General features: G+C 42.3%; 1 protein-coding gene across 1 annotated transcript in view; it reads left to right on the top strand.

Moving 5' to 3' along the window:
* The window catches only part of cnksr2a (connector enhancer of kinase suppressor of Ras 2a), a 579431-nt gene that overhangs the window by 186519 nt on the left and 365322 nt on the right, over positions 1–27590 (top strand). The window lies entirely within an intron of this gene.

The following is a 27590-nucleotide window of genomic DNA, read 5'->3' as shown; positions in this document are numbered from 1 at the left end:
GTTTCTCTGTGCTTGGGACCTTTCTGTTCTTTTGGGAAATCAGTAGTTCCCTCTCCCAGTGCCCAGTCTTTCTGGGGTCCTGGCTTCAAATGAACTTAAAACTGCTGTTTCTTTAGTTCTATGTGTATGTCTGTGGGAGGAACCTGCCTAGCTGATCCCCTGTTGCTAGGCAACAGCACTATTTTTTCTAATCTTGTGTGTTTACTTTTACTTTATAGGGGTCGTAAACTTCTCCTTAGAAATGCAAGCAGCCCTTTAAAGTGGAACTAAAACTCCATTTGGCCTTTCCTAACACACAGATACAGAACTACAAATCAAACTTAAACTTTAAAGCTAAAGCGCATGCCTAACATCCACAAATATAAATATTACTTACTTAATCTATCTCTATTTCCTAACACCTCCCTCCCCTTAGGAGAAAAGAAAGCTTCATACAGTGAAGGTTTCTTTCCAATGGACTACCATCCTCCTCACACAAACTTAACATCATAAACCTCTAGCAATAGTTTATTATCTGTTATACATATCAGCTTTCCATTTTGTTTCATAATTAGACATGTTATATCGTACAATTATAGAAACATACTTAAAGCTAATAAATGTAATAAGACTAGCAGGATTTGTACATATTATTATCATAACTCAACCCTTATGTTTCTTTTTCCTCTTATTCCCAATCTTTAACTCAGCAAAAAGATGTTTCATTTAAGACTACAGCCCAATCATCCTTTTCGTTCGCTGTAGGCGTAATTGCATCCCCTAGCTTATCCACCGAACCCAAATGTGGTAAATTCTGATTTTGATTCAGCAAAGTCAAAATGGCATTTTTGTGTGTTAACATCTTATTTCTTCTCTGGTCAAAATCACTTCTTGCCATTTCAAGGATGTTATTGAGATGCTTTTTATGTTTATACAAAAGCATTTCATATTCCCGCTTGGTTTGATTTTTAAACTTTTTATGATATTGTTGTTTCTCCAGATCCCATTTTGAACAGATCTTTTCCACTTCTTTTTGAGCAGTGCCAATGATATTCTTTCTGTGGAGTTTCATATTTCTGACCCTTCAATTCTTTTACATAGTCCGCAAACTATATCATTCCACTGTTTTCCAGGTTTTGAATGGTCTTTTTCAAACTGTCCACTTGCCTGGATTCCAACTGCCGTATTTTGTATATTAGCACTGGTAAGCACTTGTAACTCAGTGTCTCTGGTCATTGGCTTTTCCAGGCCATTTTGTGTTTTCAGTCCTTATTGTGGCAATTCTTGATTTCAAATTCTGCATGCACATTAGCTGGTTTCATATTGTCCATTACTGAGGTTGGTACATCAGTAATTTTACTTGAATCAGTTCTTTGCTCAACTGGACCACAATTCAGCAAAGAGTTTTTATTCACAGGAACAACTTTGGAACCATGACACTCCATATCACACACCTTCTCTTTCCTGTTGTCCAGTTTGCTTCAAAGTTCGAGAATCTCGTTGCTCTTTTCCCGACGAAGTTCTAACAGTTCGTTAGTTTTGGTTTTTAATTCTGCATTCAACCAATTATTAGGATTTACCAACAATTCCTTGTTCAAGGCATTTTCCCTGATATTTCATAGCAACTATTGATGCTTGAAGTTCACCAAGTTTTAACTGAAGATTGACCTTTGTTAAACTTACTTATACAACTTTTATCATTTAGACATTTCAAGCCCTCAGCCAAGTGTCCTATATTCTACGATTGATTCTCAATTGTTCTCACCAATTCTCGTCTTTCATTAACAAACTCCTCTTTCACACATAAAGTTAGTTTTCTACATTAATCAGGCTTTCCTTCAATTGCTTGTTATGATCAATCAGTGTTTCATCTTTCCCCACAGTAGAAATCCTGAAGTTTAAGATCAACATGATCAACTGCAATATAACAGTTACCACATTACTGTTGCCACTAGCCAAGTCATTACCCAAAATGAAATCCACCCCTTCAATAGGTGATTTAGGAATAATTCCCACCGTAACAATTCTATTTACAAAGCGACTTTGTAAGTTGACTTTACATAAAAAAACAGGTTCATAAATTCCATTAATATCCCTGATTAATACCGTTTCCTTCCTAAAACTATCCAGAACACAAATTGTATCATCAGCCACCACCAGTGATTGATCTGCCCCTGTAACCCTCAAAATTTTAATCTGTTTACTTATTTTGTTGGAGGAGTAAGGGAACACTTCTCCCTTCGACACAAAACATCCAGGCCCTCTGTTAGCCTGACTTCCTTCACCAGTAATCAAAGAAGAATTTTCTGGACTATCCTGAAACATGTTTCACCTGTACTACTGCTACAGTTTTAACAACCATTTCCTTTCCTGATGTAACCTTTCCTGAGGATTCCTTTGGCACTCCTACTACTGCAATAAGTCCACCATTTAATTTCCAGCAATCTACCCTAACATGTCCCACCTTATTACAATGAAAACACTTAGGCTTTCGAATGTCACTTCCAACCTCAGCACCTTCCTTTCTGGTCTGAGGAGAAATTTCCTGAGAACCTCCAACTGCCTCTTCTCATCTGTGACTACTTGCCTTCCTTTCACCTTCCCATATTTTATCCTTCTCGGGTTTATGGGGATGATGGAAAAAAGGGTTTAGATTTATGGACCAGTTCATAATCGTCAGCCATCTCTGCTGCCTGTCTAGCTGTTTTAACTTTCTGGTCTTCAACATAGGTTCTAACTACAAGAGGAAGTGAATCTTTAAATTCTTCCAAGATAATTATTTCCCTAAGAGCTTCATATGTTGTCTCTACCTTTAATGCCCTTATTCAGTGGTCAAAGTTACTTTGCTTCACTCTTTGAAATTCATTATAAGTTTGCCCAGGCTGTTTCCTTATATTCCAAAATTTCTGCCTGTATGCCTCAGGGACTAACTCATACCCACTCAGATTAGCCTTTTTTACTGCATCATAACCCAATTATACGTCTTCTGAAAGTGAAGCATAAACCTAATGCGCTCTACCTACCAACCTAGACTGTAAAAGTAATATCCAGATTTCTTTTTATCATTTCATTTGCCTAGCTACCTTTTCAAACGAAATAAAGAATACCTCTACATCCCTTTCCTCAAACTTCGGAAAAGCTGGTACAAATTTAAAAATCTCCCCACTGGGTTCTGATGTAGAAATAAGTCCTTCCTCCCCTACTTGGTCTCTTTTTTAACTGCCAGAATTTTAAGCTAGAATTCTCTGTCTGTCTCTCTCTCTTTTTCCTTCTTTTCTATCCTCACCACTTCTAACTCCCTTTCCTGTTTTCTTTCTCTCTCCTGCCTTTCTGCCTGTTCCCTTTGGTATGCCCTTTCTCTTTCCTTTTCCTCCAGTTCAATCTTATTAATTTGCAGCTGAATTTGAGCCCATTCCAACGACCTACCCCTTGAAGAACTTGGTCTGTCAGGTATTCCTTCCAATTTTAAATGCTGTGCTATACTTTCAATTATGTCTGATTTCCTAACCCCTGCAGGTAATCCTAATTGTAATTTATCTGCCAATTCCATCATCTTACTCTTGGTTAATTTCTGTAAACCAGTCAAAGTTATATTTTCCATCTGTAAAAATGTCTTAGCAACCTCCAACGCCATTTCAAATTTCAACCTGTATAACACCTCGCAGCAACTCCAATTCCTATGTCCAGGAGCTCTTTACCTCCATTTACTTGTTAAAAGGATTCACAAATCCCACCAATGTCAAGGATTTCCAGTCCCAAGCCAACTAATATTCCGCATCCAATCAACCGCTGCCTACTTTTCAAATCCCGCAAGAGCCCCCACTTGTTACGATCCCAGCTGAGAATGACACTGGACAAGGCTGATCCCACACCATGGAACCCATCTTGATAGATCCTAACTTTTATTTGTTTGTGTAAATACGTGGAGTGTAGCTACTGAACAGAGTCAGAGGAGTCAGCTGATGAACCTTTAACAAATGAATAAAACATTTCTTCAACAAGAAAATATGAACTATGTTACAGATACTCCTTCACCTGTAACTAAAGGTTTACAAATGTATACAGATTTGTAAGTATAACACAAATTACAAAAGCTATCTTATACTTTAATGTTCACAGTAAATACACAGTCCATGTACACCTATGGAACTCTGTGGTCAGACACACCACACTCAGTAACCAAGTAACAGATGTCACCTCAACCACAGGTGTGGATCTCTCCTCAACTCCCTTCCTTCTCACATCATGAGCCAACCAGTTTCACTGAGTTCCGTCCTTCACACGAGGGTTTCCAACTTCCACTCTCCTAGACCTCGCCTTGGAATCTTGTTCCAAGCAGACGTTTTCACTCAGATACCTTCCACAAAGGTTCAGCTCCAGGGTTTTGAACTCTCCTGATTTTCCCCTTCCCTGAGTCACCACATGCATTCAAGCTGCCTTCCATGCACTCTCACTCACCAACTCAGCCTTAACAGTACACCACTGCTTCACATGCCCATAGCAAAGAATTAAAGACCTTCAGTTGTCTCTTTGAACCTTCTTGCCTCTTGCAAGCTGTTCTCACTTTAAGTCTGAACTTTGGAGCCTTTGTCTCTCCCCCTCACTCTTAAATTCATTTAACAGGACCTTTTCCCAGGTGCCTTTCCTTCCTTTGACTACAAGGTCTCCTTTGGACTTTCCCCTCTTCCACTCTCCTGGATATTTGGGGTTTCTTTGTGCTTGGGGCATCTTTGTTCTTTTGGGAAATCAGCAGTTCCCTCCCAGTGTCCAGTCTCTCTGGGGTCCTGGCTTCAACTGAACTTAAAACTGCTGTTTCATTAGTTCTGTGTGTATGTCTGTGGGAGGAGCCTGGATTTCTGCAGCCCTGTTGCTAGGCAACAGCACTATTTCTAATTTTATGTGTTTACTTTTACTTAATAGGAGTTGTAAACTTCTCATTAGAAATCAAGCAGCCTTTTAAAGTGGAACTAAAACTCCATTTGACTTTTCTTAACACACAGATACAAAACTTAAACTTTAAAGCTAAAACTCATTCCTAACACCCACAAATACAAATATAATTTACTTAAACTATCTTTATTTCCTAACAGAAAGGATGTTTGCTCCTGTGGGAGAATCTAGAACTAGGGGTCACTGTTTAAAAATAAGGAGTCGCCCTTTTAAAACAGAGATGAGCTGAAATATTTTCACTCAGAGGGTCATGAGTTTTTAGTACTCTCTTCCTGAAAAAGTGATGGAAGCAGAATGCTTGAATATTTTTAAGGCAGAGGTGTATAGATTCTTGGTAAGCAATGGGGTGATAGGTTATCAGGGGTAGGTGGGATGCAGGTTTCAGGTTATGATCTCATCAGTCATGATCTTGTTAAATGGAAGAGCAGGCTTGAGGGGCTGAATGGCCTACCCCTCCTTGTTCCTAAGTTCGTATGTAAAGGAGCCTTTAGGTGACAGCAATCATAACATGATAGAATTTTATGTTCACTTTGACGGGATGAAGTGAATAAAGTTAATTGTAATGGTATGAAGGCAGAGCTGGCTATAGTGTACTGGGAAACTAATTTAAAAGGTAGGACAGTAGAGATGCAGTGGCAGACTTTTAAGGAGATATGTAATAACTCTCAGCAAAGATTTGTCCCAATAAGAAAGAAAAACTCTGAGAAGGATGCATCTTCCATGACTCAATAAAGTAGTTAAGAATTGTATCAAATTGAAAGAAACACTGTACAATCCTGCAAAGATTAGCAATAGGTCAGAAGGTTGGTCAGATTTTAATAACCAGCGAAGAATGACTAAAAAAATAATAGAGGGAGAAAGAAGAGTATGCGAGAAAGCTAACTAGTAACATAAAAATATATAGTAAGAGTAGCTAAAGCTAGTGTTGGTCCTTGGGAGAGTTACTCTGGGGAATTGATAATGGAAAATAAAGAAATGGTGGAGGCATTTAACAGGTATTTTGTGTCTGTCTTCACTGTAGAAGAATTAGAAAACTTCCAAAAGATACTTAAAATCAAAAGGTGAACAGGAGGGAGGAACTTAAAACAGTTACCATCACTAGGAAAAAGGTACTGGGAAAGCTATCAGACCAAAAGGCTGACAAGTCCCCAGGACCTGATGGCCTGTATCCCAGGGTCTTAAAAGAAGTGGTTGTAGAGATAGTAGTTGCATTAGTTATAACTTTCTAAAATTCCTTAGATTCTGGAAGGGCCCCAGTGGATTGGAAAATAGCTAAGATAATAGCTTTATTCAAGAAAGGAGGGAGACAGAAAACAGGAAACTTACAGGCTAGTTAGCCTGACATCTATCATAGGGAAATTGCTAGAATCCATTATTAAGGAGGTTATAGCAGGATAGTTAGAATATGATCATGCAGAGTCGCATGGCTTTGTGAAAGGGATATCATGTTTAACTCATTTATTAGCTTTTTTTGCAGAAGTAACAAGCAAGGTAGATAAAGGGGAACTTGTTGGTGTGGTACACTTGGATTTCCAAAAAGTATTTCATAAGATGCCACATCAAAGGTTACCACACAAGATAAGAACTCATGATGTAGGGGATAACATATTAGCATTGATAAAGGATTGGTCAGCTAACAGGAAGCAGAGAGTGGGGATAAATGGGTCTTCTTCAGGTTAGCAAGTTGTAACTAATGAATTGCTACAGGGATTAGTGCTGGGGCCTCAACTATTTAGAATCTGCATAACTGATTTGGATGAAGGGGCTGAATGTATGGTGGCTAATCATTGCCACAGAAGGCTGTGGAGGCCAGGACATTGAGTGTATTTAAGACCGAGATAGATAGGTTCTTGATTGGTAAGGGGATCAAAGGTTAAGGGGAGAAGGTGGGAGAATGGGGTTGAGAAACTTAACAGCCATGATTGAATGGTGGAGCAGACTCAATGGGCCGAATGGCCTAATTTCTGCTCCTATATCTTATGGTCTTATGGTCTAAATTTACCAATGACACGGAGAAAGGTAGGAAAGTAAGTTGTCAAGGGAAGCTAGAATGTGCAAAGGGATATAGATAGGTTAAGTGAGTGGGCAAAAATTTGGCAGATGGCCATATAATGTGGGAAAATGTGAACTTGTCAGGAAGAATAGAAAAGCAGTACACTATTTAAATCGAGAGAGACTGCAGAACTCTGCGGTACAGAGGGATCTGGATGTTCTGGTACATGAATCACAAAAAGTTAGTATGCAGGTACAGCAAGTGATTAGGAAGGCAAATGGTATGTTGGTGTTTATTCCAAGGGGAATGGAATGTACAAGGAGGGAGATGTTCTGATGAAGAGTCATTCAGACTCGAAACGTTAACTGTATTCGTCTCCGCAGATGCTGTCAGACCTGCTGAGTTTTTCCAGGTATTTTTGTTTTTGTTCTAGATTTCCAGCATCCGCAGTATTTTGCTTTTATACAAGTAGGGAGGTTTTATTGCAGCTGTGCAGGGCATTGGTTAGACCACTTCTGCAATACTGTATACAGTTTTGGTATCCTTCTTTGAAAAAAAGACATAATTGCATTAGAAGCAGTAGAGAGAAGGTTCACTCGACTCATTCGTGAGATGAAGGGCTTATCCTACAAAGAAAGATTGAACAGGTTGGGCCTATACCCATTGGAGTTTAGAAGAATGAGATGTGATCTTATTGATACATATAAGATCCTGAGGCAACTTGAGAGAGTAGATGCCAGGAGGATGTATCTACATGTGAGGGAGACTAGACTTAGGTGACACAGCTTAAGAGGTCTCCCTTTTAAGGCTGAGATGAAGAGAATATTTTTTCTCTGAGGGTCATTAGTATGTGAATCTCTCCTCCCCAGAGACCAATGGACTTGAATTTCTTCAAGGCAAAATTAGACAGATTTTTGACAGACAGAAGATCCAAGGATTATGGGGGGCAGACAGGAAAGTGGAGTTGAGACCACAACCAGATCAGGCAGAGCAGGCTCAAAGGACTGAATGGCCTACCCCTGCTCCTAAGTGCTATGTTTTCTGTTAACCATTGCCTAGTCAAGATTTGATCCATCAATTCACAAATGCACCATTGTCTCTGAAAATACAGAAGGGGTATATTTAGTACTCCCGTCTAGTTAGCAGTTTGGAGATGTCTTGGCAAAACTTACTAGTTTCAAGACAGAAAAATTGTTTTCAATCTGTTATGAATGTACAGAATCGTATTTTATACTTTATTGAATGATTCTGCCGAAAGCATGTCTTGAAAAGCAAGGGCTGAAACTGCAAAAGGAATTGAGTTGAGATGGACCTAATGTAAATAGGAAATCTCCATGCATTTTTCTGTTGACAGTCAACAATACATGAAGCGTTACACTGTATTGAAAGATGCATGTAAGATAAATCGTCAACTTAGAAATGAACTTAGTGAAAAAAGTAGTTAGCGATTTTTTTCCCCTGTCTTACTGAATGATTAAGTTTCAACATTCCAATGCTGCTATAAAATACATTTTGCATTGAGCTGTCCTCTTTGCTCAAGAGTAATTGCTTTAGGTGTGGGTGGAAGTGACAGTAGAAGAGAATTTTAAGAATATATTGCTGCATGTATAAAGACTTTAGATTTATTTACGAGATGAAAAGCAATCTGCGCTTGACCTTTATGAAGCTTTATATGATGTACTGCTGCCTAAAGCTTTTAAAAATGGTTAGAACAACATTTAAAACACCATTATCTTTACATTTACTGGCGTGCACTGTATATAAAATTTTGTCAGTCTTGCATAATTTTCTTTTCCTTCCCCTCACCCAGACACCTTTCCACCTTACCATAATGATTTCTCAATAAGCTGCTGCATAATAGTATATTTTAAGGATATGTGATTTGTGTTGAAAGTCTGCAAAAATATTGTAACCAAGATCTCTCGAAAGATTAAAAGTGGAGAGCACTGACTAATGTTTGTTGTTTCAAAAGAAACAAAAACCCAATCAACTGCCTCACGTTGAACGCCATATCTTATGGGTGGCTATTGAGAGTTAGGTGTGAAAGCCCTTGCGTGAGTTTTTTCACTGGAAGTTACCATCCTCCGTGATAAGGAAAGGAGGGATTGAAGGAAGAGATACCAACAGCGGTGATAAATCTGGTTATAACTCTCATATATACCTTCCAAAAACTTGATGATGAAACAGAACAGTCAGATACTTGGGATAACTGGATTGTTCTTCCTCCAGCTCCATCACTCTGGTCCCGGACAGCACAACTGAGACTGGGAACTTGCTTTGTGAAAATCATGTACATTTGTGTTAAAGCGTGTCAAGTCACCAACACCCTGCTCATAATGCTATTACTTCTGCAGAATAATTTTTCAAACCTCCATTGTTCCAGGAATCTGTAAATAACATAAAGCTAATCAGGTGATAGCTCTTCTCCATGTTGTTTTTTTCACGAAAAGATTATGGGCAGAATTTTCCAAGCCCGCTGGCAGCGGGCGTGTAAAGTGGCGTGTGCGGAGAATATGTCACGACCTGCTTCATGACGGCGTGAAGGCAGGTCGCGATCTTCCGCTCAGCCCGCCAACGGCCAGATTTCCTGCCATCGGTTGGCAGGGAGCTAATTGTACTACATTAACATATAATTAAAAGGCCATCCCACCAGGCTTTTAGAACCCCACCGTATTGTCCGTCCACGTCGGCGGGAAAGCACGCCCACATGTTTCATAACAGCATGCAGGCGACGTGCACTTGGCGTCCTTCACTTTGGGAGAACTGAGGTAAGTGAGCAGCAGCGTTCTCCATAGCTCGCCCTTAGTTTACAGGCCTCAGGGGCACCAGGGGATGGGGGAAACTGATGCCTGGCCCTGGAGGTGACCGGAGAGGAGAGGTGTGGTGTTTGGGGGCAAGTGCTGGCCAGCCTTGGAGACGACTGCTGGGGTGGGGGGGTCGGAGGCGGGGGGTCAAGTGCTGTCCTGGTGCTGCATCCTGTGCACAAGCAATCAAGGTGGAGAGCAGGTTAAGCGAGAGGAAAGGCCACACAATAGGGACACCTCTATAAACTGACCATGCATCTGCAACTAAGACAGATCAGGTGCAGCCACTGTGATATGATTGGGGTCAGGGTTCTAGCCTGCCCGCCCATGCAAGCAACACAGTGCCACCAAAGGTCCACCAAGGGCTCCGTAACATACCCGACTCCCCCACCCCCGGCACAGACTTGGAGTCCACCGCCACTTTATTGGACCGTGGAGCAGTTGGACTGCACACGTTGTACAAGCTTCTCGCCAACACTGGCCATGTAACAGCCACTACTGGAGGTGCGCACAGCCCCTTGCAATCTCAGCATCCTGGTTTGGACCAGTGTCCCCTATGTCTCAGGTTGACAGGGCAGCCATGCAGTGCACTCATCTTTGGCCATCTGAGAGGTGACCAGCACTCTCTGGGAAGCATTAAGGGGCAGTCACACAGGGCCAGGAAAAGTGCTAAGTTCACCAATGATAATCACGTCTCTCTCCCTTTCATGCTGCAGGTCCATGGATCCTGGTGACCTAGCTGTACGCCTGATGGCCTACAGAGACCGTAGAAGATGGAGGAGAGAGCGACTGAGGCACCTGTCTTTTATCTTGTGCAGAAAGATTTCACATCTGAGTGACAAGAACATTGTTCATCAGAACAAGGAGTCACAGGCAGGGTGACATTCTTAGGTGTTTATTGACGATAGTGAACAGTGTGTACAAATGATCAACACCCGTGCCCAGGCTGTGCAACTACTTTTACCTAACATTCCTAACCTTGCCGCTATGTCTTGGCGCTCCCCGGACATCCACAGCAGAGGTGGAGGCAGCCTGCTGACTGTGACGCCCTGCCTGTGGTGACTTTGGTGGGCGTCCTCTGGAGGGCTGAGACTTGGAGGGCCCCGGCCTGCTTTCAGGGTCCTGCTGTGTGGCAGTGGCACCCTCCTTGGCCTGTGAAACTGGATCTGCAGAGGTCATAGGAATATAGGATTCGGATGGGCTGGTCACACCCAGAGTCAACTGGGTGGATGGCCCCGGAACGTGCACCTGCTGATCCTCCTCCCTATAGGTTCCCGACGACCCCTGGCTGACTCTGTGAGCGGAAATGGAGTAGCTGGAGTGAGATCGAGCTGCCCAGCACCCCGCTCACGTACATACTGTTGGAGGCCAACTATGGCATCAACGATGGAGTTAAGCCCATGCAGCAGTGCAGGAGTGACATCCAGAACCAAGGTCTCCATGGCGGCCGCCATCCTGCCAGTGTTGACCTCAGTGCATTGCAATGCCAGCGTTCTCACCTCAGCCTGAAGACGGACAGACTCCTCCATCGTGCCTTGCAATCTGAGTGCAGCAGACATCCCTTCCTGATGTTCCCTAGGTTGCCTTTGCAGCTCCAGCAACTGTGACATGACCGCATCTAGAGGCTTGTCATCTGACATGGACTCAGCAATGTTCCGGCCTCCAGCAGTCCTCCGAGTGCTGGGGACCTGGGAAGTCCCTGCCTCCACCTGCTGTGGTTCAGAAAATGCGATGTGCTCACCAGATTGTGATCCCAAGCCCACTCTGAATCTAGATCCCACCAGGGTGTGTGTCTGTGCGCTGGTGGAGGGTGTGGTTGAGCGCTGTGACAGGAGCTCAGGGAGGGTGCCTTCAGATTCCTCTTCAGAAGTTTCTTTGGAGCTTGATTGGAGGCCCTGAGTCATGGACCCTTTCGGCTCTTTGGCAGATGCGACTGCGAAAGCAAGGGGAGATAATTAAGTGCATGGCAGTGGCCTGTGAAAGAGGACACATCACTCACAGCATGGTTGTCTGATGGATGTTGCACTGCTGGATCCTCACTTGGTAGAGCAGCGCTGACCTCACCGTCACCTCACCTCACCTGGTCATCGCCGGCCAGCTGGATGGCTCTGTTTTCAAATTCTGCCAGAACTTTGATTTCCGGCATCCCTCCACCTGTCTGTGACCTTTCCCTCCAGTTGTGAGCCAGTTTGTCCTGCACGGATAGAGATGGGGAGAGTGTATCAGGGCTCTTGCCAGGTCAGATGATAAGTATGTCTGGCCTGTGCAGATGGTGAGTGGTTCCCTGGACGGGATGAGGACAATGACGGTGAGTGTGAAAGAGTGAATGGTGCACTGGCAGTGAGTGAGGGCCCTGTGGACGTGCAATAGGTTTGTGAGTGTGTGAGTTGGGAGTGATGAAAAGAGTGACTTATCCTAGCGGAACAGAGGAGATCATTCATCCTTTCGTGGCACTGGGTGGCTGTCCTCCTCTGCAGGGTGTTTGCGCTGACCACCGCTGCCACCACCTCCCAAGCCGGGTTGGTGACATTGCTGCCCATCCTATGGCCAGAGTGGGGGTAGAATAAATCCTGTTGGGCCTCCATGACATCCAGCAGTTGCTTAAGGGGCCCGTCGTTGAAGCAGGGGCCTGCAGTCTTTTTGCCTTTGCTGGCCATGTCTCCCGGACAGCGGTGGTGAGCTGGTGGCGATAAGTGCTTTGCTGGCGGCTGCGTTTTAAAGATGGCAGCCGGCGAGATGCAATAGCGGGGTGATGGCGAGCAAGCAATAAACATCTTTTATCAGATGCCCCACTCTGCAGGAAATGTAGATTCCTTGATGTTGGAATGATTGTTGTTGGTAGATTTAAGTAATTAGTTCCCCTCATTGTTTAAATGTTTTTCTGGCCAATTCTCTCCTCCCCCTCTCCCCAGCCATTCTCAGTTTTTTAAATTGCTTGAGGTCTGAGTCAATGGATGATGGTTGCCCTTTAGTACCTTGTCCAAATGGCCATTGTGGGAACAGTAGCATAGTGGGAAATGTTACTTGGACTAATGCTCCAAGGCAACCTGTGGAATTTAAGCTTTGCGACCGGATTATCATAAAAATCTATCTGGTTTACAAATGACCTTTAGGGAAGGAAATCTGCCATGCTTACATGTGACTCCAGACCCACAGCAATGTGGTTGACTCTTAACAGCCCTCTGAAATGGTCTAGCAAGCCACTCAGTTGTATGAAACCGCTACAGAAAAGTTAAATAAGAATGTAAAAAAGATGGACCATGTGGCATCCACCTAGGCACCAGACGGGACAAAGGCACGCCTTACCCAGTCGACTTAGCAAAGTCATCCTCTCTAACATTGGAGGACTGGCATCACAAGATGCCAGTAATTAGTGAATTTGATTCACTCCACATGATATCAAGAAATGGCTGAAAGAACTGGATACAGCAAAGTCAATGGGCTCTGACAAGATCCCGGCTGTAGTACTGAAGACTTGTTCTCCAGAACTAGCTGTGCCCCTCGCCAAGCTGTTTCAGTGATCCTACAACCCTGGAATCTATCTGGCAATTGGAAAATTGCCCAGTTATGTCCTGCCCACAAAAAGCAGGACAATCCAAAGTGTCTTTAAGTATCGCCCCATCAGTCTACTCTCAATCATCAGCAAAGTGATAGAAATTATCATCAACAGTGCTGTCAAGAGGCACTTGCTCAGCAATCACCTGTTCACTGACACTCAACTTGTGTTTCACCAGAGCCACTTGGCTCCTGACCTCATGACAGCCTTGGTCCAAACATGGACAGAAGAGATAAAGGCAAAATACTGTGGATGCTGGAAATCTGAAACAAAAACAACAAGTGCTGGAAAAAACTCAGCAGGTCGATAGCATCTGTGGAGAGAAAGACAGAGTTAACGTTTCAAGTCTGTATGACTCTTCATCAGAACTGAAGAAGTCATATGGACTCAAACTGAAGTAGAGTCATACGGACTCGAAACATTAACTCTGCCTTTCTCATGGAATGAAGAGGTGAGGTGAGAGTGACTGCCCTTGACATCGAGGCAGCATTTGACTGAGTGTGGCATCAAGGAAAATTGAAGCTGATTGGAATTAGGGGGAGAACATGGAGTTATACCAAACATAAAGAAAGATGGTTGCAAATGTTGGAAGCCAATCATCCCAGAACACTGCTGCAGAAATTCCTCAGGATACTGTCCTAGGCCCAAATATCTTCAGCTGCTTCACCTATGACCTTCCATCCAACATAAGGTCTGAAGTGGGGATGTTCACTGATGATTGCACTGTGTTCATTACCATTCGCAAGTCCTCAGACTCTGAAGCAGCCCATGTCCTTAAGCAAAAAAGGCTAGACAGCATTCAGGCTTGGGCTGATAAGTTTCAAGTAACATTTGTGCCACACAAGTGCCAGGCGCTGACCATATCCAGCAAGTGAGCATCTAAGCATCTTCCCTTGATGTTCAACAGCATTACCATTACTGAATCCCCCACCATCAACATCCTGGGGGTTTCCATTAACCAGAAACTTAACTAGATCGGTTATTTAAATACGGTTGCTACAAGAGCAGATCAGAGGCTGGGAATTCTGCGGCAAGTAGCTCACCTCCTGACTCCCCAAAGCCTGTCCACCATATACAGGGCACAAGTCATGATTGTAATGGAATACTCTTCTTTTGGTTGGAGTAGTGCAGCTTCAGCAGCACTCATGGAACTCAACACCATCCAGGACAAAGCAACCCACTTGATTGGCACCCTACCTACCACCTTAAACATTCACTCCGTCTACCATCGATGCACAGTGACAGCAGTGTGTATCATCTCCAAGATGCACTGCAGCAACTCACCAAGACCCCTTCGACAGCACCTTCCAAACCCATAACCTCTACCACCTCGGAGGATAAGGGCAGCAGACCACATAGGCTGACCACTACTTCCACGTTCCCCTCCAAGTCACACACCATCCTGACTTGGAACTATATGGTCATTCCTTCACTATTGCTGGGTCAAAATTCTGGAACTCCCTCCCTAACAGCACTGTGGGGGTATCTATACCACATGGACTGCAGCAGTTCAAGAGGGTGGCTAACCACTGCCTTCTCAAGCGCAATTAGGGATGCGCAACAAATGCTGTCCTTGCCAGTGATGTTTGTATTCCAAGAAAGAATAAAAAACATCCTTGATAAATGAGTGTTGATCTCATTTGTTTGTTCTACAGGAGCTGAGTTAGATTGTACCTTTGCATGATTTGCACATGGGACTGCTACCTGCAGAAGGTGTTGGATATGTATTTGTGTAACTTCATTACTCATTTTTCTCTTCCTAATGTGGAGTTTTGAGCAGTCATGCTTCTTTTGCTCCATAGGTTATATCATTTAATTCAGTACAGACTAAAAACTGAACCTGGGACCTTCCTGATTGTGTCTTATAACTCACTGGGTTAAACACACTGCACAAAGTGGGAATTAACATTTCCATTTTTAATTAAAAGGATCACTTTACACGATGCTTTGCTATGTAGGCATCTTAATGTTTAATTGATTAAAATATGTAAGATAATGCTACAAAGCTGCATTATGCTTTTGTGTGGGCAACAGTTTTATTTTAACTCCTCGGACCCTTCAGCTGAATTATGCTGTTTAAACACATCTGTACTTAACTTGGTCTCACAAAATGAATAATGATGAACTTTGGCAGGAATTCATTATTCATACATCATCTGAGTGCTATAATTTTCATCATACTGATAACCTGGTGCAATGATATTAGACTGATACCATATAGGGCTTTCAGTCCAATGCTAAGAATGGCTCACGCAATGGAGGCAGTGCTCACTTTCAAAATTTATTGAACATATATGTTGCATATGTACAGAAGTGTTAAACTTTTATGAATCATTGATTAGCTCTCAGCTGGAGTATGGTATACAACTCTGGGTATTGCATTTTAGGAAAGATGTCAAGCCCTTGGAGAGGGTGAGGAGAAATTTTCTGGAATACTACCAATGATGAGGGACTTGAGTTATATGAAGAGATTGGAGAAGCTGGAGTTTTCTTCTTAGTGGAGAAAAGGTTAAGGGGAGATTTAATAGACATGCTTCAAATTATGAAGGATTCTAAATACCCCGGTAAGGAGAAAAAGTTTTCTGTGACAGAAAGGTAGTGTAACTAAAGCACTCAGATTTAAGGTAATTGGCAAAAGAACCAGGGTGAGATGAAGAGAGTTATTATTTGTACAGTGCTTTGTTATGATCTAGAATGCACAGCCTGAAAGAGTGGTGGAAGCAGATTGAATTATATTTTTCAAAAAGGAACTGGATAAATAGCTGAAGTGGAAAAAAATTGCAGGGCTACGGGGAAGAACAGGGCAGTGGGTCTAATTGGATACCTCTCAGATAACTTTACAGGCACAATAGGCAAAATGACCTTCTCCACTACATCATCCTATAACTCTATGAAACCTTGCGCTATGTGCTATCCCTTTGTCTGAACCTGATTTAAAGCAGTTCTGTCCGGTTCTACACGATGGGCAGAACTTTTCACTTGGCGGGTGGGCGCATGCCTGACCTTCTTGAGCGTGAAATGACATGTGTTGATGTTGGCCGAGTGTGCCGACGTCAACGCGCAGTTGCGCAATAGTTCGTTTGGCGGGTGCGCACCAGAGCCAGTAGTGTGCCCGCCGACAATTAAAAGGCCTGTTAAAGCCATGAAGTAATCAATTAAATTAAGTTTTTCACTGTCCGTCCAAGCTAATGTTTGGCGGGCAGGTGAAAAGGCCAAGCGGCCTTTGCTTTCTTTTGGAAACCTCATCCATGGGTGGGATGAAGTTAAAGCAAATAGCAAATAAAAATGAAATAAAAGCTTTAATTTTTCATTAATAACCTGTCCCTGCTCATGCGACATTGCTAAAAATATGAAACTGGTACCTAATACACCTCAAACCTGCCCATTTTTCCGTTTTAATGGAGGTGGGACAAGGAGTAGACAACCACTTCATTCTCAGGAGGTGGATTGGTCATTGAAATTTTTAAAGGAGGCTGGTGCTTCCACTTTTACAGGATTTCCAATTTTATTCCCAGCTCGCCAGGTTCCTGGGCCTCAGGAAGCCTGACTAATAAAACGAAGTGAAAAGGTCCGCATCTATAAGAGCACTGCTTTTTGGCCATTAGGACCAGTAGTATTTCCTCCAAGCTCAGCAAGCTAACATGTAATCTACCCCACCCCCTGCAAGCGATCTGCCCCCGCCATCAGCTCCCCAACCCTGCCATGATTGCTGATCCTGCACTCCCTCTGACCCTGAACTCCACCTCCACCTCCCGACCTCTAATCCAACCAACACCTCCCCACCCCAAGTAATTATCCACCATCCACTCAACTTTGCTGCACCCACCTCCCACCCTGCAATTTCTACCCCCAATGACCAGCAAACTCACTCAATCTGTGGCTATGGCCTACTCTGGAGGCTTCTCTGCCCGACAGACAACCAAGCCTGTCGACCAAGCTGGCTTCCATGCAGGAAATCTTTTTAAGAAATAACTAAGTATGATGTGGAGATAAAATTCCATCCCATTTGGGGAAATCTGCCCCCAGGTTTCCCAGCCATTACTCCTCCAACCCTGATCTGAAATTTTGCCATGATGAATATCAGGGCCTGTTTCTCCTTTCCCTTTAGCTCCCCATACTAACATATAATGCTGTTTATTTACTCCAAGCAGTCACCCTGTTGTTTTACACACTATCTTACAAAGAGAATGGAATACTTCACACAATTTCCTTGTGAGCTTAACATGATTGAACACCCTCTATACCTGTATATAAGGGCCTACATTTAGCAGAGTCCTCAAGTCATATTTCTCTTCAAGCTGAGAGGAATTGTGCAGTGATGTGTGAGCACAAAGATTCCTTTCCCATCTATTCAGTGTAGCTTGGTAGCTCCTTGTTTTTAACCAGACATTCTGCAGAATAATTCAAATTATTTAAATTGATTTTCATGACATTTTAGGAACAAGAAAATACCATTTATCTCAATAAACCTTCCCTGTTTGATTTCAAGCTGAGTCTCCTGCCTTCTTACCATATTACTGTTATATTATTTGTCAGTCCCTCAAAACGAGAATGCCGTCTGCCAGGCTTCATGATTTGTCTGTCCTCGGGTGACTCAGCTGACCAATCCTGGAGTCACAGGTCTTCGGGCAGACAGGACAAGAGTTGCCCTGAGGAGGGTTGTTCTCAAACCAGGTTTCTGCTCTCTTTCCTTCTGCTTTTGATGCTTTTCCGCAGCCCAGTTTATACGTTCATTTTCTCACTGTGTTGCGGCTTGTTGGGTGAGGCACTATAACATGGTATGGTTTGTGGCAAGTTCCTCCCATGCATTGAGTCAATTTGTCCCCTCTTCACTGAGGCTTTCAAAGTGTCCTTAAAATGTTTTCTCTTTCCTTCCATTTGCTGACCCTCCAGCATATTCATGACTTACAAAACGTCAAGAACTGTCTGTGTAGTTGTGGCCCACACTAAGCGACATTCAGACTATCCTCAAACTCTTCAACTCCACATACAAAAGGGTTGGTCTCTCAATCAACATCAGCAAGACCAATATCCTCCACCATCCCTCCCCCAGACACACACCTACACCCCCAGCTATTGTTATTGATGAGGAGACTTGAGAAGTAATTGAACACTTCCCATATCTCAGCAGCTAACTTTCTCAAAAGGTCACATTGCAGAGGAGATCCAGCACAGAATCAACTGTGCCAGCGCAGACTTCCAAAAATTGCACAATCGGGACTTAGAGAACAAAGATCTCCATAACAGGACAAAGGCTTCAGTCTACAATGCTGTTGTTGTCAACACAGTTCTATGTGGCAGTGAGACTTGGGTCACCGACAAAAGGCACCTCCAAGCCCTGAAGAATTTCCACCATTGTTGGCTCCACAGGATACAAAACGTCAAGTGGGAAGACAAGTGAGCAAACTCCAGCATCCTCACTGAAACCAATTCTTCCAGCATCGCATCCACAGTCTTGCAAAATCAGTTCCACTGCTCTGAACACTGCATCCGCATGCTAAATAATCAGCTTCCAAAGCTGATCCTATTCTCATAACTTAAAGATGACGCCTGATCTCACATTGCTTTATTATTTCTCTAGTCTGACAACTCTCATCTCTTGAACTGATTGCCAATAATTGCTTCAATGTCCTTCCCTGATCATCTATTTCTTATGTGTTTGTTTGGAATTGTTCAATTACTTATTCTCTCCTATATTATTTATTACATTGTGCTCCCAGATTTTGAAACCTTGTGATCAATTTAGCAGGTTAACTGAGTTCACTGGTTCATAATTTTAGAAGCTTTCATTTGGTCTTAACTTGGTACTATGTTTGGTGTCTAATGTTACACCCACTCAAGGATGGTAATAACCTTCCTATGGCATGGCGACTGGTACTGAGTATAGCACCCCAAGTTGGCTACAACCAATGTCTTATACAGAATTGTACTCAACCACAATCTGTAACCTCATGGCAAGGTATATCCCCCACTCTACCGTTTCCACCAAGCCGGGGGATCAACCTTGGTTCAATGAAGAGTGCAGGAGGACAAGTCAGGAGCAGCACCAGGCATACCTAAAAATGAGGTGTCAACCTGGTGAAGATACAACACAGGACTACTTGCGTTCCAAACAGCATAAGCAGCAAGTGATAGACAGTACTAAGCAATTTCACAGACATCAGATCAAATCTATGATCTGCAATCCTGCCACATCCAGTCGTGAATGGTGGTGGACAATTAAACAACTCACTGGAGGAGGAGGCTCCACAAATATCCCCGCCCTCAATGATGGAGGAGCCCAGCGCAACAGCGAGAAGTACCGTGTGGATGATCTATCTTGGCCTCCTCGGGAGTTCCCCAACATCACAGATGCCAGTCTTCAGCCAATTCGATTCACTCCATGTGATATCAAGAAATGGCTGAAGGCACTGGATACTGCAAAGGCTATGGACCCTGACAATATTCTGGCAATAGTACTGAAGACTTGTGCTCCAGAACTTGCCGCGCCCCTAGTCAAGCTGTTCCAGTGCAGCTACAACACTGGCATCTACCCGGCAATGTGGAAAATTGCCCAGGTATGTCCTGTACACAAAAAGCAGGTCAAATCCAACCCGGCCAATTACTGTTCCATCAGTCTAGTTTCGGTCATGAGTAAAGTGATGGAAGGGGTCATCAACAGTGCTATCAAGCGGCATTTGCTTTGCTATAACCTGCTCACTGATGTTCACTTTGGGTTCCTCCAGGGTCAGTCAGCTTCTGATCTCATTACAGCCTTGGTTCAAACTTGGACAAAAGAGCTGAACTCGAGAGGTGAGGTGAGAGCAATTGCGCTTGACATCAAGACTGCATTTGACTGATCAAGGAGCCCTTGCAAAACTGAAGTCAATGGGAATCAGGGGAAAAACTCTCTGTTGGTTGGAGTCATACCTAGCACAAAGGAAGATGATTCTGGTTGTTAGAGGTCAGTCATCTCAGCTCGAGGACATCACTGCAGGAGTTCCTCAGGGCAGTGCCCTCGGCCCAACCATCTTCAGCTGCTTCATCAATGACCTTTTCATCATAAGGTTAGACGTGGGGATGTTCGCTGATGATTGCACAATGTTCAGCATCATTTGCGACTCCTCCGATACTGAAGAATCCATGTCCAAATGCAGCAAGACCTGGACAATATCCAGGCTTGGGCTGACAAGTGGCAAGTAACATTCGCACCATCCAAGTGTCAGGCAATGACCATCTCCAACAAGAGAGAATCTAACAATTGCTCTTTGACCTTCAATGGCATTACCATCGCTGAATCCCCCACTCTCAACATCGTGGGGGTTACCATTGACTAGAAACTGAACTGGACTAGCCGTATAAGTATTGTGGCTACAAGGGCAGGTCAGAGGCTAGGAATCCTGCGGCGAGTAACTCACCTCCTGACCCCCATAAGCCTCTCCACCATCTACAAGGCACAAGCCAGGAGTGTGATGGAGTACTCTCCACTTGTCTGGATGAGTGCAGCTCCAACAACATTTAAGAAGCCTGACACCATCCAGAACAAAGCAGCCTGCTTGATTGGCACTCCTTCCACAAACATTCACTCCCTCCACCACCAACGCACATTGGCAGCAGTGTGTATCATCTACAAGATGCACTGCAGAAACTTGCCAAGGCTCCTTTGACAGCACCTTCCAAACCCACGACCACCTAGAAGGACAAGGGCAGCAGATACATTGGAACACCATCACCTGGAAATTCCCCTCCAGGCAACTTACCATCCTGACTTGGAAATATACTGCCATTCCTTCAGTGAAGCTGGGTCAAAATCCTGGAACTCCCTCCCTAACAGCACTGTGAGTGTGCCTACACCACCTGGATTGCAGCGGTTCGAGAAGGCAGCTCACCACAACCTTCTCAAGGGCAATTAGGGATAGGCAATAAATGCTGGCCCTGCCTGCAATGCCCACATGCCAAAAATGAGTGAAAAAACAGCATCTCCATTTTTGACATATTCTGTATCGCTAAGCCACCCTGAAACCTTATGTAGCTTTTTAAAGATCCAGCCTTGCATTATGCTGATGGCTTCAATATTTTTTCATTGATAACCCCCAGAACTATTTTCCTTGACATTTTCAGCATTTCTTTGAACAAAGATTCCTCAGTGGGTCGCACTGTCACCTCTGAATCAGAAGGTTATGGTTTCAAGTCCCATTCCAGAAACTCGAGCACAAAATCTAGGTTGACACTTCAGTGCAGTACTGAGGGAATGCTGCATAGAGGCAGGTGCTGTATTTCAGATAATACAGGGCTCTGTCTGCCCTCTCAGGTGGATGTAAAAGATTCCAGACAATACCTCAAAGAAGAGCAGAGGCATTCTCCCCAATGTCATGACTAATTTTTATCCCTCAACTAACATAACGACACAGAATATCTGATCATTTTGGTTTGTGGGACTTTGCTGTTCCTAAATCGACTGCCATGTTTCCTACAACAATAACTACACCTCAAAAGTACTTAATTGGCTGTAAAGCTAATTGGGACCTCCTGAGGCTATGAGAGACACTATAGAAATGCATTTCTTTTCTTTTGTGGAACCTTGTGGGGTTTTTGCAAAGTAAATTATAAAACCTTGCCTGCATGCCTTTGTCTGCTACATGAGTCATACTTTCAAAAGCTGAGCCTGTTCTCTCTTTCCTGAATCAGTGTTTCCTTTTCATCAAGTTATACTGGAGTGGGTGATGCCCCAGTGGGGATTGACACTCCTATGTTTAGATTTCATTCCATAAGAGTTAGTTGACTGTGTTTTGTTGAAACTCATAAAGCATTCACAAATTCACAGGAACACGTTTCTGAAATGTGTGACTTCCTAAGAAATTGATTTTTCTTGTAAGCACTAGTGTAGCAACCAATCACAATGTACTAGCACCATTGATCCTTCACAGACAACAAGCAGGTACCTTAAATGGCACATAAGTGAGAATATGAATGAATCCACCTGTGTGGTGTGCACTTTTGGTTCAAACTGGCTCAGTTTCACTCTAGAAAAATCACATTTTACCCGTCAGCCCTGCAACTCCTAATGCACTTAGAGTTACAGAGCATTTTTTGTAGGAAATTACAGCCCTCAAAACATAAGAAGGGCACGAGCATTGTAGTGCATGACCTGTTAAAATGAACTCTGCGATGACAATTCGAAATGCAGACAAAAATGAGAAAAGTTGGATTATTTAAAGAGTAAAAAGAAAGGAATGTTACTATGGAATAAGAGCACCGGGCAGTTATATGCATCAGGGAAAATCCTACTTGCAAAATAAAAGTTGCAAAAAGAATGGAATTGTTGCAAAGGAAAGATCTGGGTAGAGTGAGTAAGGCAATGGAATTGAAAATAGAAAGATTGCACAAATTGCATTTATATCTGCCACAGTGAGAAGCTCTAAATACTTCACAAAATATCTTCCATGGACCAGATTATCATTTCTCAGGGTGCACTGTTGTGATCTTTAAATCAAAATTCGCACATAAGTGGAAGGCGCAGCACTTAATGAACCACTGCACAATAAGAAGCGTATGTATGTGGACTGAGGTACTGTTAATCTCTTTGAAGAGAGTGCTTGAAAAACGTGGGTTCTGGAGATTGGAGGATTGTATAAAACACCTGGTACACAGTGTATTAATCAGATGATCTCTAATTTGCGAATGTTACGTAAATGCCAGATTACTTACTGTGCTGTAAACCTCTTTGGTTCTATATGCTGAATTTGGATAAATTCATTGTAAAGCTTGAAAGTTTGTTAATAGGGAAACCTAGACAGCACTTGCGCACAATGTTTCCCTGATGCAGTGAACGATAATCTTCCATGCAAAGTTTGTGAAGCAGGACTTCCTTAACCAATATATACATGACAGTAACATTGGCCGACCTCAAGTTTCTTTTTATGCATACTTGCCTCTTTAATGTTAGTTTTTAAAACATTCTTGGAATTCTGGACTTAGTGCATCAGTTCAATGAAGCACACAAAATAGAATCGGCCATTATTGCACATGCGCTGCAAAATGTTAGTTAGTTCCCAAGAATTCTCAATTGGTGTACAAACAGGAAACTGGACCCCTGGTGACATATGGTTTGAAACCTTTTAATAACCAATTCTGTCATTTTCCATTTCATTTTTTGAACTCTGATGCTTCATCTGGGCAAATTCCTCATATCATTTCCTGTATAGGATTTTTAAAAATGTATTGTGAGCTGTGATTATTTAAATATCAATTTATTACTTTAGATTTTTTTGAAATTTGAAGTTTGTTCTTTTTGTATTGTTAAAATTATTTTAATGTAGCCTTCCCATCACCAGGTTCTCTGTAGTTTCAAGTACCATCTTCTCCCTTGTATGTTTCCCATCCTACTTAGCCACGTTGATGTCTGCTGATTTTGAGCTCTATTGACTTTACCGCAGCAAATTCTGATTATAGCTTTTCCACTTTTTTTTTGAATATTTTGTTTTGATGTCCAGTCAACAAAGCTGCCCTGAGGAGTCCAGTATTTTTGAGTTACTGCCTTTCCACGTATCCTTCAGGAGCATGATCATTTCAGATATGATGGTGCAGTAAATGGATCTGTGATTTGGTTAGACCCCGATTTTTAGCCATACATTTACCAAATTTAAGTTCTCAGATTCTCCCTCTGACCTTGTTGGCTGTTCATCGATTTAAGGAAATATAAGAACACTTATTACACTTCATAAACATTCATTGTGTATAGCGCATGAAGACATCTCAGTGACATAAATGCTGTGTGAATACAGGTATTTTAATTCTCTTGACTCTAGAAGCCTAGGTTTTGTATGTTGGTTAGCCTAGCTAATGTTGATGTTGATATGTTCAAAGAACAACTGGTTTATTTTATACAACTGAACTATGTACAGCTATCCATGAGTAGGTGTTACATTGCTAAAGTCATGAACATTCTTCCTCCTCTCCCTTACCCCGTCATTATGTGAGGTGGTATTTACATAGTCCCACACATTAACCCTTACAAACCCGAATGCTCTACTAGGCACTTGCTCTCTGGTACAGAATCAAAATTAAATTGTGAATAATTCCATTATAAACCCTGTCTGCTTCTGTACTTTTCAGAGGTATGCAATGTAGTAGGAATCCAATCCAGTTGTGTGAATCATTTCTCCATCAGCTGAGATCTGATTTTCCTCTAACCAAAGTTATCTTTCAACTCTATTTCTCTGAGGACAGCTTAGTGCCAAAGTTTGATCTGGCACTATGTGAGTTTCCTTTCAGGTATTACTTTGTGTGACTTTAGCATTCTAGACAGGTTGTTTGTTTCCAGCGTGACTGGAATCCTCAATTAAAATCCAGCAAGTAGACAAATGGAGATTAGGAGGTAGCTTGAGGGATATTAGCACTTCTATGTGCAGCACAATAAGCAACATGCCTGATTTGTAGCCCACATTTGAATTTCCCACTGTGTATTCCCATCATACAAGGGCAAAGTTAGAGTTTGTTTCTGCACTGTTGCTTTTCTCAGCCTCCATGAAAGGGCCTTTCATTCAACATTATCTATATGACAGCTACCTTGAGCAAATTGGATGGTTTTACTTGTCTTGATCTGATTATTCAGGTAAGTATTTCAGTATTGCAGTGTTCCAATCTGGATTATAGATTCAAAATTCAGACTATCAGGATTTCAGCTGCTTTAATATATTGTGCTTTGTATGTAATGGCGAACTAATGAGGATGAATATCAGGTCAGGTTCTTCATTCTTAGCTCCACATCAAAAGCTCTCAGTGTTTCCTACCCTCTTTTTGCAGTTGGTAATGCATGAAGATTTTCTTTCAGTGCTCATGTCTGTCTGCTAGCTTTGCTGGTGGAGAATGAACATGCAGTTCATAACTGACAGAATAAGGCTGCTCAGTGTATTTGGAACTGCACTTCAGAAAATAATATCCCATTCAAAAGAGGAGGGAAGCCAATTGATGAGCAGTTTAAAAAACCACCAAAGTCATTGTTCACTGTTGAATACTATGAAAATTCACTTTAGTCAGCTTATTAATATAAACTGACAGTCAAACTTCAGTGGTTTACAAAATCATCAGAACTAGAGAGAGAGAGAGAGAGAGAGGATAAAACTAACTAGGGATTAAATGTATTTTGCTGATTTGAAACCATTAGTGGTGATTCAAAGTTACTGTATCAGAACAGCATCTGCCTGCCCGTTCTGTTGGGACATTTCATAAATCACCTTCATAATGAGTCATGACGTTGCTGTCCTGAGGAAAGCCATTCAGCTCATGCTACCTCATCCAAACAGAAATAATTTACATTACCCAGCCATTTCATCTGTTTCTTAAATGATTCCAGAGCTTTAGTCTCCACTGTCCTTGAGAATGCATTCCATGTACTGGCCACACCTTATGTTAGGATGGATTTCCTGACAGTTCTAAATGTTTCTTTTGCTAGTTTGAATGTATGCCCAGTGGTTCCATTAGCATGGTTTAAAATGAAGCAGTGTTCTGGATTTCCATTGTCTACACTGTTTTCAAAGCTGTAAGTTCCAAATTTCACCACTGTTTCCTCAAAGCTCTGTAATGAGGATCAGTCTTTTTGGCCTTCAATGCAATGCCGTCAGATCTTGAATGTTGCTGTTTTGTTTCAATGACTAGAACAAGACAGAGTATTCCACAACAGTGGTTTTATCAGATTGTCACAGAACTGTACATAAACTGCCAACAGGTACTAGAGGTAATGGAGCATCAAAAAGCACTGACCTTCAGCTAAGTGTCTAATCACAGACAGGAAACTATACTCCTTGGCTACAAATAAAGAATATTAAGAATAACAGAAAGAATGCAAGTACCACGCAGCTGAGACACCTGATGAAGCACTGGAGAAAATACAGAAACCCCTTGGGAGAGATAAAGAAACTGAGCAAAATATTGGAGACATTATTTGGCAGATCACAGAAGCATGTTATAAAATGGAGAAACTGTGTTTGAAGGAGAAATTTGGAGAAACTGTGAAAATAGAGCATTAACCTTTCATTAAAAAATTCAAAGTATGCTGGATCCAGGGGAGGTTTTCCAGTCTCCTTAAAATGAACTGGATGAAAGAACCCATGGAATTGAAAGGTCTGCAGAGGAGTTCATGCTGAGTTAAATGTAAATTGAGACAATGGGCTAAACTTTGTCCATAGAGTTGCTTCAGTGTGGAAGAATTGTAAAAGTTCATCTTCAGGAGGTAATGGGTTTGATTTTCTGATCAGGCCTCTGTTTGAGTATTAATCAGATGGTGCATTATAAGCATTTTCTGTGCCAAAACAATTGGTACAAAACTTCCTGACCAATTAAATAGGAACAAGTGTATTGGCGGGTATGGGCAAAAACAAAAAAAGACAAGAATAGGATTCACAAATAGCACAAATATAAACCCTACACTTTGAATCTTCTTCCTTTAACAAGCCAGATGGTCATTTTAAACAGTTGAGCCAATGATTGAGCACCATGTATTGGAAAATGCATGATTCGACTCCCCACCCCCAATCTAAATAATGTCATCAGAGCCTAATTTTAATATAGTTAATTACCAAATGACAGCAGCTTTCTGCATCAGTACACAAACCAACCACAAAATTGGATGGGGTGCTAAGTGGGTGGGGAATCCAAGAAAACAGATAGCGGCCTATCTTTCTGATTGATGACATCTACGCTTGCAAAGGGTATAACAGATTGAAAAACCTACCCACCCTTCTCAAGACTTTTCATGATGTATTGTGCTGATTCAGCAGTTACCTTTTTGGGAGTAAGATCTTCAGATTATTTCCTTGAAATCATTCCCAAGTATCACCTTCTATTTAAGCCATCTTAATTTTAGAGGTAGTGATGTATGCCCTTGGAAGTCAAACTCTCCCATCCCTAATAAGTCCTGTACTGATTCCATAACAAGTTCTTGAACGTCAATTCTGTAGACTGATAATTAATTATGTTTTCGGACTTATGCTGATTGCACAACCTTACATAAACAGTAAAATTGCTGGCGCAAGTATTGAAAATGCTTCAAATATCTTTACAGCTTCAGCCTTGACCTTACCATACTGCAACTCCGGAAAGGTGCCAGAATATTGTCTCGATGTGTTTTGCTATAACTTTTAACCATATCAGTGCAATTAAATCCTGCTGAAAATATCTACAAACTAAAACATACTGAAATGTCATGCTCAATAAAATTGCTCCTTGTCTGTATTGTAAAAGAGGATTGTAAACTGGACCAGTGTTTAGTACATAATAAATCACTATTAAAGCCATCACTGCTCACTCACACGCTCAGAAACTCATGGGT

This window comes from Cetorhinus maximus, chromosome 16 (genome assembly GCF_964194155.1).
Source record: "Cetorhinus maximus chromosome 16, sCetMax3.hap1.1, whole genome shotgun sequence".
NCBI lineage: Eukaryota > Metazoa > Chordata > Chondrichthyes > Lamniformes > Cetorhinidae > Cetorhinus > Cetorhinus maximus.
The sequence above is the reverse complement of the archived record's forward strand: the minus strand, read 5'-3'. Positions and strand labels throughout refer to the sequence as shown.